This window comes from Saccopteryx leptura, chromosome 10 (genome assembly GCF_036850995.1).
Source record: "Saccopteryx leptura isolate mSacLep1 chromosome 10, mSacLep1_pri_phased_curated, whole genome shotgun sequence".
Taxonomy (NCBI): domain Eukaryota; kingdom Metazoa; phylum Chordata; class Mammalia; order Chiroptera; family Emballonuridae; genus Saccopteryx; species Saccopteryx leptura.
Window position 1 is genome coordinate 58,266,227 of NC_089512.1, and position 12,503 is coordinate 58,278,729.

General features: G+C 50.2%; 1 protein-coding gene across 2 annotated transcripts in view; it reads right to left on the reverse strand.

Moving 5' to 3' along the window:
• Positions 1-12,406, reverse strand: part of CHDH (choline dehydrogenase) — a 42,792-nt gene extending 30,386 nt beyond the window's left edge. The window contains exon 1 of one of the 2 annotated variants that reach the window (XM_066352114.1): positions 12,016-12,406. The gene's annotated coding sequence lies outside the window, so the exon portion shown is untranslated. Of the gene's footprint in view, positions 1-6,437; positions 6,513-12,015 lie in introns of those variants that run through there. The other variant, XM_066352113.1, reaches the window with a different exon arrangement.
• Between the last annotated feature and the right edge of the window lie 97 nt (positions 12,407-12,503).

A 12,503-nucleotide genomic window follows, 5' to 3' on the forward strand; every position in this document is an offset into this window, starting at 1 on the left:
GAGACAGAAAGTAGATCAGAGGTTACAGGGGCTGCGGGTGGTGGTGGTTAGGGAATTGGGAGTTACTGTTTAAGGGTACAGAGCTTATGTTTGAAGTGATGGAAAATTTGGAAATAGATAGTGGTGATGGCTGTACAACACTGTGAATGTATTTAATGTCACTGGATTGTACACTTAAAGATAGTTTAAATGGTAAGTTTTATGTTATGTATATTTTACCATAATTTTTTAAAATTGAAAACAAGGTCTGACCTGTGGTGGTGCAGTGGATAAAGCGTCAACCTGGAAACGCTGAGGTTGCCGGTTCAAAACCCTGGGCTTGCCTGGTCAAGGCACATATGGGAGTTGATGCTTTCTGCTCCTCCCCCCTTCTCTCTCTCTCTCTCTCTCCCCTCTATATAATGAATAAAAATTAAATAAAAATCTAAAAAAAAAAAAAAAAAAATGAAAACAAAAACAAAACCCACATCTCATGCAGTACAATTCTGGATATTACTAAGTGATTCAAATCTGAGAAAAGTACATATAAAGGAATAAGGATAGTGGTTACGTCTGAGTAGGGAGGTATATTCAGATATTTTCACTTGCACCTGCCATGTTTTAATTCTTAAATCTAGATGACATGCGTTGTATGTTTGTTGTACAGTTTTATTAAGGGTCTGAAATAATTGATGATAATTAAAGTAAACAGGATTAGGAAGCAACATGGACAGGTTCCAGGAGGCACTGAGCCTACTGCATAGAAGTGACTGACCCCTATTTTGTGGGGTGGCACCAGGTCATTTACTCTCCTTGTCCCCAGTCATGCCCAAACCCTGCCTTATCATAACCCTTCCTTCAACAACCCCATCGGGAAAACCCCAACATGGAGGGGTTCTTTAATTATTCTTGAAGATCTGGGTAGGGCCTTGAACTAGGCACAAATATCCAGCTTCTGGGCAGGGGTGGGCTAAACTGGGGCACTTGTGTCTGACCCCCACCCCTGCGGAAAGGACACTTCCTCAGTTTCATAGCCCTACTGACTATTGCTAGCGGCCTGTATCACTATAGTACTTTGTAGCAACTAACAATTCTCATTTAAAATTCTAAAATCAGTAGGTGAAGATCTGTATTGAAAAATTCACCAAATTTCATCCCCCCCCCCCAATTCCTCAGCCCAGGATTTGCTGAATAATGGAGCTAGGAGAGCCCAGGGCACTTGCCCACTCTCAGTTCCCCTTTATGGGAGGAGTGGCCCAGCTTTCCGCCCCACTCCATAGCTGGGGGCGGGGTGGGCTCTCCTCTTCTCCCCCAGCAATCCTAATGCCCAGCCCAGGGGAGGCTCCAGCCTCAGCAACATTCCCTTGTTCCTGAGACCCACTGGAGGAGGCTGCCTCTCCCAACCGGCAGAAGCCAGGGCCTGGGTGCGGGCAGGAGCTGACTGGACTCACAGTGTTGGAAGGCAGCAGGATCTATACATACTCACTGTACAGTGCGAGTAAGGGGGTAGGGTGGGTCTGAAGGGGGGGCTGCTACCCAAAGGAAAATCCTTGGGGACAGCCCCCCCCCATCACCTAGCACAGGCTCCCTCAGGCAACCAGAATGGGTGGGTGGACAGACTGACAGAGGATGGAGAAAGGGGGTGGCAGGAGTCGCAGGGCACCAGCCCCTTCCACTTTCCTGGGCTGCCTGCGCAGGGAAGGAGCTCCCTGGCACTGGCTGTGTGGAAAGTGGGGGTGAGGTAGGGTGGGTAGGAGGTATGAGGCCAGAGAAAGACAGGCTTGCATGTGTGTTCATTTAAATGCGTGTGTGTGTGTGTGTCAGTGTGAGTGTGAGAGAGAGTATATATATGTGTGTGTAAAATGGGGGAGTCCTACTATGGGCAGGGGCTGAAGTCGGTGGGGTGACATTTAAGGCTTCCTTTCGACTCTGGGTGTCTGTACCCCTGACCCACCCTGTTTCGTGGGACCAACCTTGGCTCTGTCTCTCCACTTATGTGTCTGAGAGGCGAAGAAGAGATCAGCCAATCACTATGCAGGGAAGAGAAGACTTCCGCCTGCCCTGCCTCCCAGTCAGGGGGAGAGACCCTCAGGCCACCCTCATCTTCCTGAGGCACAGGGTAGCTCCACCAGCCACACCTTCCATCCAGCTGGTCAGCTTGGAGCTGGGCACTGTGTCCCTGTGGCACTTCTGTCTGGGAAGTCAGGCTTCATCAATTAAAGGCCATCGCAGAGGAGTCAAGTGCAGAGATGACATTAAATGAGGGACAACCAATGTAGGGGCCACCACGTCCTACTGACTATTGCTAGCAGCTTTTATCACCAGAGTTCTTTGTAGCAACTAACAATTCTCATTTAAAAGTCTAAAATCATTAGGTGAAGATCTGTATTGAAAAATTCACCAAATTTCATGGTCAGCATTTCCTGTATGACAAGAAAGACTTCCATGTAATTCTGAGCTTGTGATCAGTTGCACAAGTCTGATAATTCTGTTGGACTCAAATTGCAAAAGAGCTGTGACCAGAATACAACGCTTGCCCTCCATTCAGGAGTACCTATACTGGGGACACAGTCTATCTCTAGAGTCATACAGCTGGAGAACAGACAAAACTTAATGAAACAACCTTTGGACAGAGTTTTTCGCAATTTCTTGGATCACGCACATGTGTGCACACCCACACATGTAACTGTGTGTGCACGTGTTTTCTTTCTAGCTTCTGGCCAGGGCAGTGCACTGGGTTAGTGTTAGCTCCTTTGAGCCACTGAGGTCCTGGCTTTTGTTGGTCAGCCAGGAAGAGATGATCAAACCCTGGAGAGGGGGCAAGCAGCCTCAGCCAGGCCTGCATGCAAATGAGACACAGGCCTGTGCAAGCCTTTGAGAAGCTCCGCTGAGGCGTGGCCAATGACAGTGACTCTGCTGGGGGCGCAGCTGGGAGCATGTGACACTTCCCAGAAGGCAATGGCTGCACCAGGATTTCAAAGGTGCAGTGCTTGGTTTTAGCACCCATTTCTAGGAATTTAACCAAAAGAGAGCTGTAAAACACAAGCCCAAGCGGTCTGTCCTGACCTGGCAAAAATGATAAAAACCAAACTGTTGCCTTGGCCAGATGGCTCGAGGGGTTAGAGCATCATCCTGAAGCTCAGAGGTTGCTGGTTCGATCCCCAGTCAGGGCACATACAAAAACAGATAGATGTTCCTGTCTCTTTCTCTCTCTCTCTCTCCCTTCTTCTCTCACTAAAAATCAATCAATAAAAAAATTAAAAAAACAACAACAAAAAACTGTCTTCCAACAGGGGAGGGTGCAGTAAAAACTGGGACCATCCACAGAAGATCCTGTGAGCAGACCTGTGTGTGTGGAGAGCAGATTGGGGGTGACGTGGAAGGGCTTGTGATAGCAGGGACACCAATGTCATCAGAAGGATCTCAGCACCAGTTGCTGTCCGAGATGATGGAGCCCAATCAAGGCAGGAGTCCGTGGGGTGGACAAAAGTGGCCCCACCCCATTTAAGAGAAGTCACTGCCCCCCTGTATCTCCATTGAACACAAAGCTTAGCTTCTCATGAGCATTGAGGCCCTTAGTGCCCTGAGGATGGCCCTGTCCCTGGAGGTACTTGGCCTTCACATCCATCTCTATGCCTATGTGCCAGACTGGTGACGATAATCCTGAGAGAACCGCAGAAAGTGTGGTGGGGGCATGACCATCTTGGCCTACTTGGCAGTCTCTGGGGGTTGTTCTCAAATGGAGGATTCAGAGGACACCTGCCATAGTGGGCGCTGGTGAATCTGAGCTGAAGTCAGAGGAGCGCTCAGGCAACAAAGGACCCTGGTGCCTTGGCTCTCATACAGTAATGACACAACACCAAGAAGAGCAATTGCTTATCCCTCTCCAAGGGCGCTGGAGGTCCTCCTTGAGCCAGGCACAGGATGGGACCCAGAGATCACCAGAACCTGGTGGCCTAGTGGCCACGAGTCACCAAAATTTCTGCCTGGCAGGGCCTGTACAGAGCTGCAACCTTGTTTGATCACTGGCAGTCTGCAGTGGGGCATTCATAGCTTCCAGAGCCCCGCACACAGCAGGTGTTCAATAAATGCCTCTTATGTGACTGGCACATAAAAACACATTGTTTACTTCAGGAGAGGAGGCAGACATGGAAACCAAGGCACAGGGAGGCAGAGACTTCTCTTAAAAGGGGTGGGGCCAGAACTCTGAATCTGCTCACTTTTGTCCACCCCACAGACTCCTGCCTCGATCAGGCTCCATCATCTCGGGCAGCACCTGATGCTGGGATCCTTCCGATGACATCTTAACAGGGTCCCTGCTATCATAAGCCCTTCCATGTCACCTCACAATCTGTTCTCTACACAGCGGCTGGGTGGTCTCTGAATGAAGGGGAGCTCAGGACCAGTGGGCGTGGGCCTCACCAAAGTAACACACAGGACAATTAACAAAACAACTTCTCCTTCAGGTCAAGACAAGTCTCAGTGGGAGAATGACTATGAAACATCCTTGCCAAAAAATTCAAACCTGAGCCTGACCCGTGGTGGTGCAGTGGATAAAGCGCCGACCTGGAATGCTGAGGTTACTGATTCGAAAACCTGGGCTTGCCTGGTCAAGGCACATATGATAAGCAACTACTACGAGTTGATGCTTCCCACTCCTACCCTCCCTTTCTCTCTCTAAAAAAATCAATCAATAAATTTTAAAAAATTAAAAATAAATTCAAGCCTGAATCTGCTCATACTTCTAGATCTACCCACCAACTAAGAGGACAAAGGTCCCAGAACACAAAAAAGAACGCCCAAGGGCCCCATCAACAGAACCCAGGCTACAGGAAACCCCACTCATTCCTTCAACAGATTTAAATGAAAAGTAAACAAGACAGACAGAGACTGAAGGCAACTGTCAGTCAAATAAGTTTGTAAATATGATATATATGTTTGCTCACTTATATTTTGCATCCGGTGTGGGGGACAGGCTATAAATAGGCAGGGTCCTTATAGCCTATGGCTTAGTTTTAAGACTAAGCCTTTCCTGACCTTTCAATACTAAGATCTTCACAACACTAAGCTTTTCCCCACACCCTTGACTGTTGCATGATGTGGGGTGGTGCACTCTTATAAGGAACCCCATTTATGCCTCAGATAGGTGGCTTTGTATCAGAGACTTCCTTATTTGTATATTGGATTAAAGGTTTTGATTTCTACACTATAAAATGGGGGCAGACCTGGGGCTCTCACTCTCTCTATTTCTGAAATGAGCATTGCAGCAGAGAGGCAGCCAAGATGGCAGAGTGCTGAAGGAGAAGCCAGTTTGTGCAGAGAGGAGATGGGGAACAGAGGTGAATAAGGCTGTTGAGGTAGAAACCTTTGATTCCAGGAATACTCAGATGAGTCAGTGGCTTTGGGAGCCCTGAATGGAAAGGGAAGTGTTTTCCCACTGTGTGTATTTCTCGCCCAGGAGGTGCAAACTAAGATTAAAGGTAATGACCCACCAGTTCTTGGCTCCATTGTTTCATTACCGTCTGTCCAAATTGAATGTGAACCTGCACAGGCCAGGAGGCTCTGATGGTGGCTGTGGCTACTGGCTTTAGAGCAATCTATAGATTATGAGAGCATAATGTATGTATCTTATTAAGATCCTCAAATTCAAATACTTACTGAATATTTGACGATGTTAAGTAATCATTGCTTGTTTGTCAGATGTGACAAAGGTCCTGTGGTTAGGTTGTTTAAAACAACTCTTTCAGAAACACATATTAGAAAGTTGATAATAAAATAAAGGATATTTGGAACTTGGTTTAAAATAACCCTAGGGGTTACGGGGGCAGATAAAACAGGAAATACAAAGTTCAATAATTTCTTCTGGCCAATTTTGCACATTTCAAATTTTCCATAACAAAAAAAAAGTGTTTTGTCTGTTTTGAATCTCCATGTCCCCACTATAGGAGGAGGGAAAGAAACTAGGGTGGGGGAGCCTCCGAGGTGGAGAGCCAGTTCCAGGTTGAGGGATTTCAAACCATTCCACAGAAGTTTGAGGTGTTACGCAAATGCTTGCTACTGGATTCCTTTCAAGTACTCCTTCCACCAGTTTTTTGGTTTGTTTTTTTTTCAGAGAAAGAGAGGGATAGACAGGGACAGACAGACAGGAATGGAGAGAGTTGAGAAACATCAATCATTAGTTTTTCATTGCGTGTTGCAACACCTTAGTTGTTCATTGATTGCTTTCTCATATGTTCCTTGACTGCGGGCCTTCAGCAGACCGAGTAACCCCTTGCTGGAGCCAGCAACCTTGGGTTCAAGCTGGTGGGCTTTTTGCTCAAACCAGATGAGCCCGCGCTCAATCAGGCAACCTCGGGGTCTCGAACCTGGGTCCTCTGCATCCCAGTCCAACGCTCTATCCACTGCGCCACCGCCTAGTCAGGCCAGTTTTAAAAAAATCTCAATTTAAAGGTACCCACCTTACACCCAGATGTGGCAGGAGTTAGGTAGGCTGTGGCCAGTGCAGCCCACACCCTATTTTTGATCGTTTGTGAAAGATAAGTACATAATCGAAAGTTAGGGTTTAGAAACTTTTGCAGCAATTTAACACAGTGACTTTTTGTCTGCTGAATCTCATAATATAAAAAAGGGTTTAAATATTATGTCTACTTTTTTTTTAAATGAGAGTAAGGGAGATATAGAGACAGGCTTCCGCATGCACCCAGACCAGGACCCACTCAGCACCCTTGTCTGGGCTGCTGGCAGACAAGCTATTTTTAGTGCCTGAGGCAGAGGCTCAAGGAAGCCATCCTCAGTGCCTGGGGCAATCTGCTCGAACCAATCAGGCCATGGCTGCGGGAGAGGAAGAGAGAGAGAGAGAAGGGGGAAGGAGAGGGAGGGGGGGGGGAAAGCAGACTGTCACCTCTCCTGTGTGTCCTGACTGGGAATCAAACCCAGGACAGCCTCATGTTGGGCCAATGCTCTACCACTGAGCCAACCAGCCAGGGCCTGTCTATGTTATAACAGCTTTTACTGGATTTCTTTAATTGGCATATGAGAGATTAAATTTTAAAACCCAAACAAATGACCAGTCCTTCACCACAGAGTCTGGTGTCCTACCAAAGACCCCAGGTCAAATCCTCCCTTCCCACAGTCTGTGCTGGGACTCTGGCACTGTCGAAAACACAGCACTGACTAGAAACTGCAAAGCCCGCTTGATTGTTTTAATCCACGTTCACTGTGCACCACCACAGGACTGGAGCCACACTCTGCCAAAGGCCAGCAAGGCCCAGGAGGTGCCAAGCACCTACTCTTCAAGGCGTCATCACCAGCCATGGTGTGACAGCACTACCAGACCACCTCCAGAAGCAGACTAGCAGGCAGTGCCCACACTTTCATTTATATACCACTGGCACAGAGGTGACACATTAGTTAGCCAGCCAACTTCCACACCCGTCTGCATGGGCTTAACTGCAGGGAACCTAAGACTGCGAGGTGAGCTGCTTTGAAAAAGACCCCCTGCTTCCTCGTCAGCTACGAGTTCTTCTCACTGAACTAAGTGTAAGAACTAAGGAGGCACTGGAGCTCTTGTAAGACCCCAGCAAGCACCCGCGACCCCTGGTTTCAAGAGTGTGCTCATGATAATAGCCATGACCATTGTTCTTAAGACGACATTCAAACAAAACATCACAAATGTGAACTGATAAGATAAACACACTAATGTGCAATCTTTGCATGTGTTTTATATGTTGGGGTTCCATGTTCAAGCTTCACTACTTAAAAAAAAATGAAAGGAGCTGGTTCAAGATCGTTTGGATTGCAATCCTAACTCTACCATTTACGGTTTAGCAACTCCGGGCCTCAGTTTACTCATCTAAAAATAGGAACAGAGCCACCCATTTCATAGGCTCTTTTTAGGAGAATAGCTAAAAACACATGTCAGAGAATTAAAAGTGCAGAGCCAAAAGTATGTGATGATCCATTATCCATTTTCTCCTCCATAAAGCACAGACAGCGATGCTGCAACTATGACCAATAATACTACAAATTAATTAAAGTATCACTGATCAAAACATATATCAGGCCTGACCTGTGGTGGCGCAGTGGATAATGTGTCGACCTGGAATACTGAAGTTGCCGGTTCAAAACCCTGGGCTTGCCCTGTCAAGGCACATATGGGAGTTGAAGCTTCCTGCTCCTCCCCCCTTCTCTCTCTCTCTCCTCTAAAATGAATAAATAAATAAAAATAATTTTGAAAAAACAAAACATATTTCAGTAACTCTATTACGTGTGCCTGACAGGGTGCCCCCTGCCCCAACCCCTGAAGTCTCTAGGAATCCTCCCTACAGCCCTGTGAGGCTAACTTTCTCACCCCGTGTACAGATGGGGCTTTGTGAGAACAACAGTAGCCACCTCCTCTGCGTTCTGAACTTTCTTTGAGGCCTCAATGTGACAGCACATGTGAAAACCAATGCAAGTCACATGGGTTGTGACTTCAGAGGGTTTCAGCAGGAGCAGCAGTAGTAAGGTGGAGTTAAGCCTGTGGCCACACCTGTGTGCTTTCCTGGGTCAGCCCCTCCTTACTGGAGCAGAGAAAATGTTTGCAGTATGGCCCTCTTGGAAGCGGTGGGTACAAACCTTCAGTGTGGCTCCTGGGTCCCCGGTTCAAAGCGAATGTGACTGCTGACTGTGTGCAGCTCACCAGCTAGAGCAGAACACAGGTTGGGGGAGGACCGGGGGCAGGGTGCTCCCAACTTGGGCAGGCGCCAGGGCCCTGGAAGGCAGCCAGTACTTGCCAGAAGCGGCTTGCTCTTCACGAGACAATGAGTCCACTGTTAACCGCAGGGCCTTGATTAATATTTGCAAAAGGACGAAGTGGAAAATTCCACCTGTGTGGGTGGAGGTAGGACCTGGGACATGTCAACAACCCCAATAGCCTTGTTCTTTCAGGATGGACTCGACAGAGACATAAAGGTCTGCTAGGACTGACAGAACCTGAGGGTGTCATTACACTTGGGTCCAAAGGAATTTCCCTATCTGGATCATAGACACATTGATTTTTTATTGCCCTGCCTCCCTTGCCCCTAAACTTACACAGCACCTTCAAATGTTTCAACTTGCCTCCTATCTCTTCAGAGTCACTCAACAGCCTCGGCAGTCCAGCAGGGCCGATGTCCACAACACATTATGGGGCAGGGGGGATAACTAAGGCTCCGAGACTCCAAGGGCCTCACCAAAGGCTGCAGCTGGTGAGTAGCTCAGCCCAGGGATGTAGAACCCTGGACCCTTGACCTCCAGCTGTGACACAGGGCCTGTGCAAGAGGGTCTGAGGTCAGGGGCCATGGGCACTAGAAAGAGTGGTCTTCGAGCTCCAGGAGAGGCCCTGACCTTCACTCGCCAGAGCAGGAAGAGGAGCAAGCCCAAACCTGCTCTCTCAGGTGGGCAGGTTTAGGTGCTGGCCTTGGGGAAGGTGTGCATTCAGTCAACCATTCGACTATTTAACGAGTGCCTATGGAGTACCTGACACGAGAGCACACTGCATGGTGGCTCTTTCAGACACCCAACCCAGCAGAATTCATGACAGCAGGAGGAAGGTCAGACAGAAGATCTCCAGCGGTTGCTTTCCTCATAGAATTGAGTCACCTCATTTAGCCATTGCCTACACATTCTCATCTGCTAATTTACCAGAACAGGAAAACGAGGCTCTGAGCAGGATAGTGACTCGCCCGATGTCACAGAGAGAGAGAGGAGGCTGAGACCTCCTATCCCACAGTGGCCCTGCCTCCAGTTTATAAAGCCACAACAGTTCCGGGCTTAGGTATTAAAACACATGGAGTTCCTTCCAGAAGGCCACCTCAGAGGCTAATCAGCCAATCAACAAGGACCTCTCACAGAGGAACACTTTTTGAAATAACCCTCCAAGCAGTGTGGAACCTCCCCAGAAGACAGGCAGACACACCTTGTTTGCTCACAGAGAATAGGTGCGGCTGCAGGGTTCACCTCTGCACCCCACTCTGTAATCCTGTCTACATAGCTGGCCATGGCACCATCCCCACCCTTCAGAGAGCCAAGGCCAGAGCAGTATCATATCTCTGTGCCCACACCCCCTCGAGCCTGGACCCAGGGCAGTGGATGGAGGGGACTCAGTCTGTGCCCCACGTCAAGGCCCAGAATCCCTCCTTCCCCTCCTACCCACATGCTCAGCGACCTCAACACCACCCTTACCTCACCCTTTCTCTCTCCTTTGCCCACCAGCTTCTTCCCTAATCTCCTCCCCTCTCTACCACCCCCTCTAAATGTCTGCCTCACAAATCCTAGCTCCAGGCTTGACCTCTGCATCCCTGGCTGTCCCCAAAGCCCTTGCATTCAACAGTCCCAAGTTCCCACAGCAGGGCCTGTGCTTTGGTGCACAGATGAAAATCCAGCACAGCTCAGAGCCTGGCCCACAGCAGAGACGCCGCACATAAAGTGTCTTGGTTAGCCGCTACCTCTTCACTGGTCTCAGAGGAGCTGGCCTCCCACTGTCCTGCAGAGCCACCCAGGCAGCCTTTCTAAAACTGAAAACTGACCACTACCTAAACCTCTGCTCTGGTTCTTGGCACCACGGGACAAAGTTCATGATTTCAAGCTGGCACATGAAGCTGTTTCCATCGGCCCTTCCACAGCAGGGCAGGCACACGTACGTGCCCTTGAACATACTCGCACAGCTCTCATCCTCAGTCCAAGAGGACCCATCAGCCAGCACCCATGTGTTCTTCACCTTTGCACCCCAGTACTAGCTCCCAGAAGGTGTTTGCTAAGAAGACAGACAACTATTAGAGTCAGAAATGATCTCAGGAACCACAGGGCTCAAAGCAACTCGGAGAGGTTGAGCAAAAGTTCCCAGGGTCATCCAGCCCCTGGTAAGGGTGAAGCAACAGCCACACCTGAACCACTCTCCTGGGTCAGAAACCAGGCCAATCCTATGGAAATGTCACCTAGAACCCCATATGCATGTATGCCAGAGCCCCCAGTTGACCTTGAGGCTGGGCCCACTCCAAGCAAACCCAAATCTGAAGCCAGCAGGTGGGCCAGGCTTGGCACACAGTAAGACTGAGCAAAAACAGCAGCTTGACTAAGTCAACCTCCTGCCAATTCCACCCATAAGACCCACATTCCTCTCTAGGTCTTGTTCTCCTCATCTGTAGAATGCAGCTAACTCAACTTACAAGTTTAAGTGATTTTCATTGGCCACACCAATCTTGTCCTTTGCAAACAGAGAGGGCTGGAACAGCAGAATTCCAAGCTCCCCAATCTACTGTTAGCCCCGCTGATTTCTGTTAACCTTTCTCCAAAGCATTGTATCTGGGGTGGGGTGGGGGTGGGAGGGGTGGGAGGGTACCCATCTCCTGTGTCAGAATTACCAGGGAGTGCCTGTTAAATGCAGATCTCAGACCCAGCCCCACCTGAGGGTTGGTAGGAATCTCTGAGTGCCTGCCCAGAGTTTGCATTTAAGGCAATCCTGAGTAGTGAAACTGGAGAACCAAAGTTCCAAACCAGATCAATCCTCTAGAAATGCCACCCCAGACGCCTGCCACATGTATTCATGCAGGGCCCCCATCTGAGCCTGAGGCTGGCCCAAAGCTGAACCTGGCAAGTGGGCCACACCAGGCACACAGTAGGGCTGCAACAAAAACAGCTTTGGGAAAACCAAGTTTTAGGGTCAGGCCTCATTTTGGGGAAAGCTACATTTACCAGAAAAACATGGGCAGGGGAAGGGAGGATTTGTGTTACTCTAAATATCATAGAACTTTTAGTTCGTGCAAAGAACTAGCTCTGGCAAGAACTCATTAAGGCTTTGACTGCCCCTGTCCTTTTGCCCCAGGGGGCCCTCCGTTGTGTTAAGTGGTGCCCCAGTCCAGTCTCAGCGTCCAGCCGGGGTCCTCCCGACTCACCAAACCTCCGGCCTGAGGCCTCCCGAGGCTGCAGCCAGGGCCGGGCAGAGCGGGAGCCGGGCCACAGACCACGCCGCTATGGGCACAGTCGGCCGGGCGTCGGGGCACGTACCCTGCTACTCACCTTGGCAACTGGGGCCGGGGGCCGGGACAGTCGGCTGTGGCAGAGCAGGAGCGGGAGCTGGAGGAGCCGGCGGAGCCGGCGGCGGCAGTCCGATCCCTGCCCGGCTACACTTCAACTGTTAGCGCCGGCGCACCGCGCGCTCTCCGCAGCCAGGAGTGGAGCCGCGGGCGTCTCGGAATCGGCCGACTCGGGGCGGGGACCGGAGAGCCCGGCTGGCGAGCCGGCTCCCGCGGGCGGGGCGCGCGCAGCCCGGGGCGTGAATGCAATCGTGCACCTGGCTCACTACACGCACGTGTGCGCGGGGCCCGAACGCACCGCCCCTGCGCGTGCTCTGCCTGCGAAGGGTCCGAAGCCGCTCATACCCGACCCATCCCTCCGAATTCGGCAGCCGAGGAACTCTTCCACGTTCGCCACCCAGGGAGGGGGCGGCGGGGCCAGGGTGGCGCTGTAGGAAGGCGGAGCCCCGAGGGGTGGCCCGGGGCTCCTAG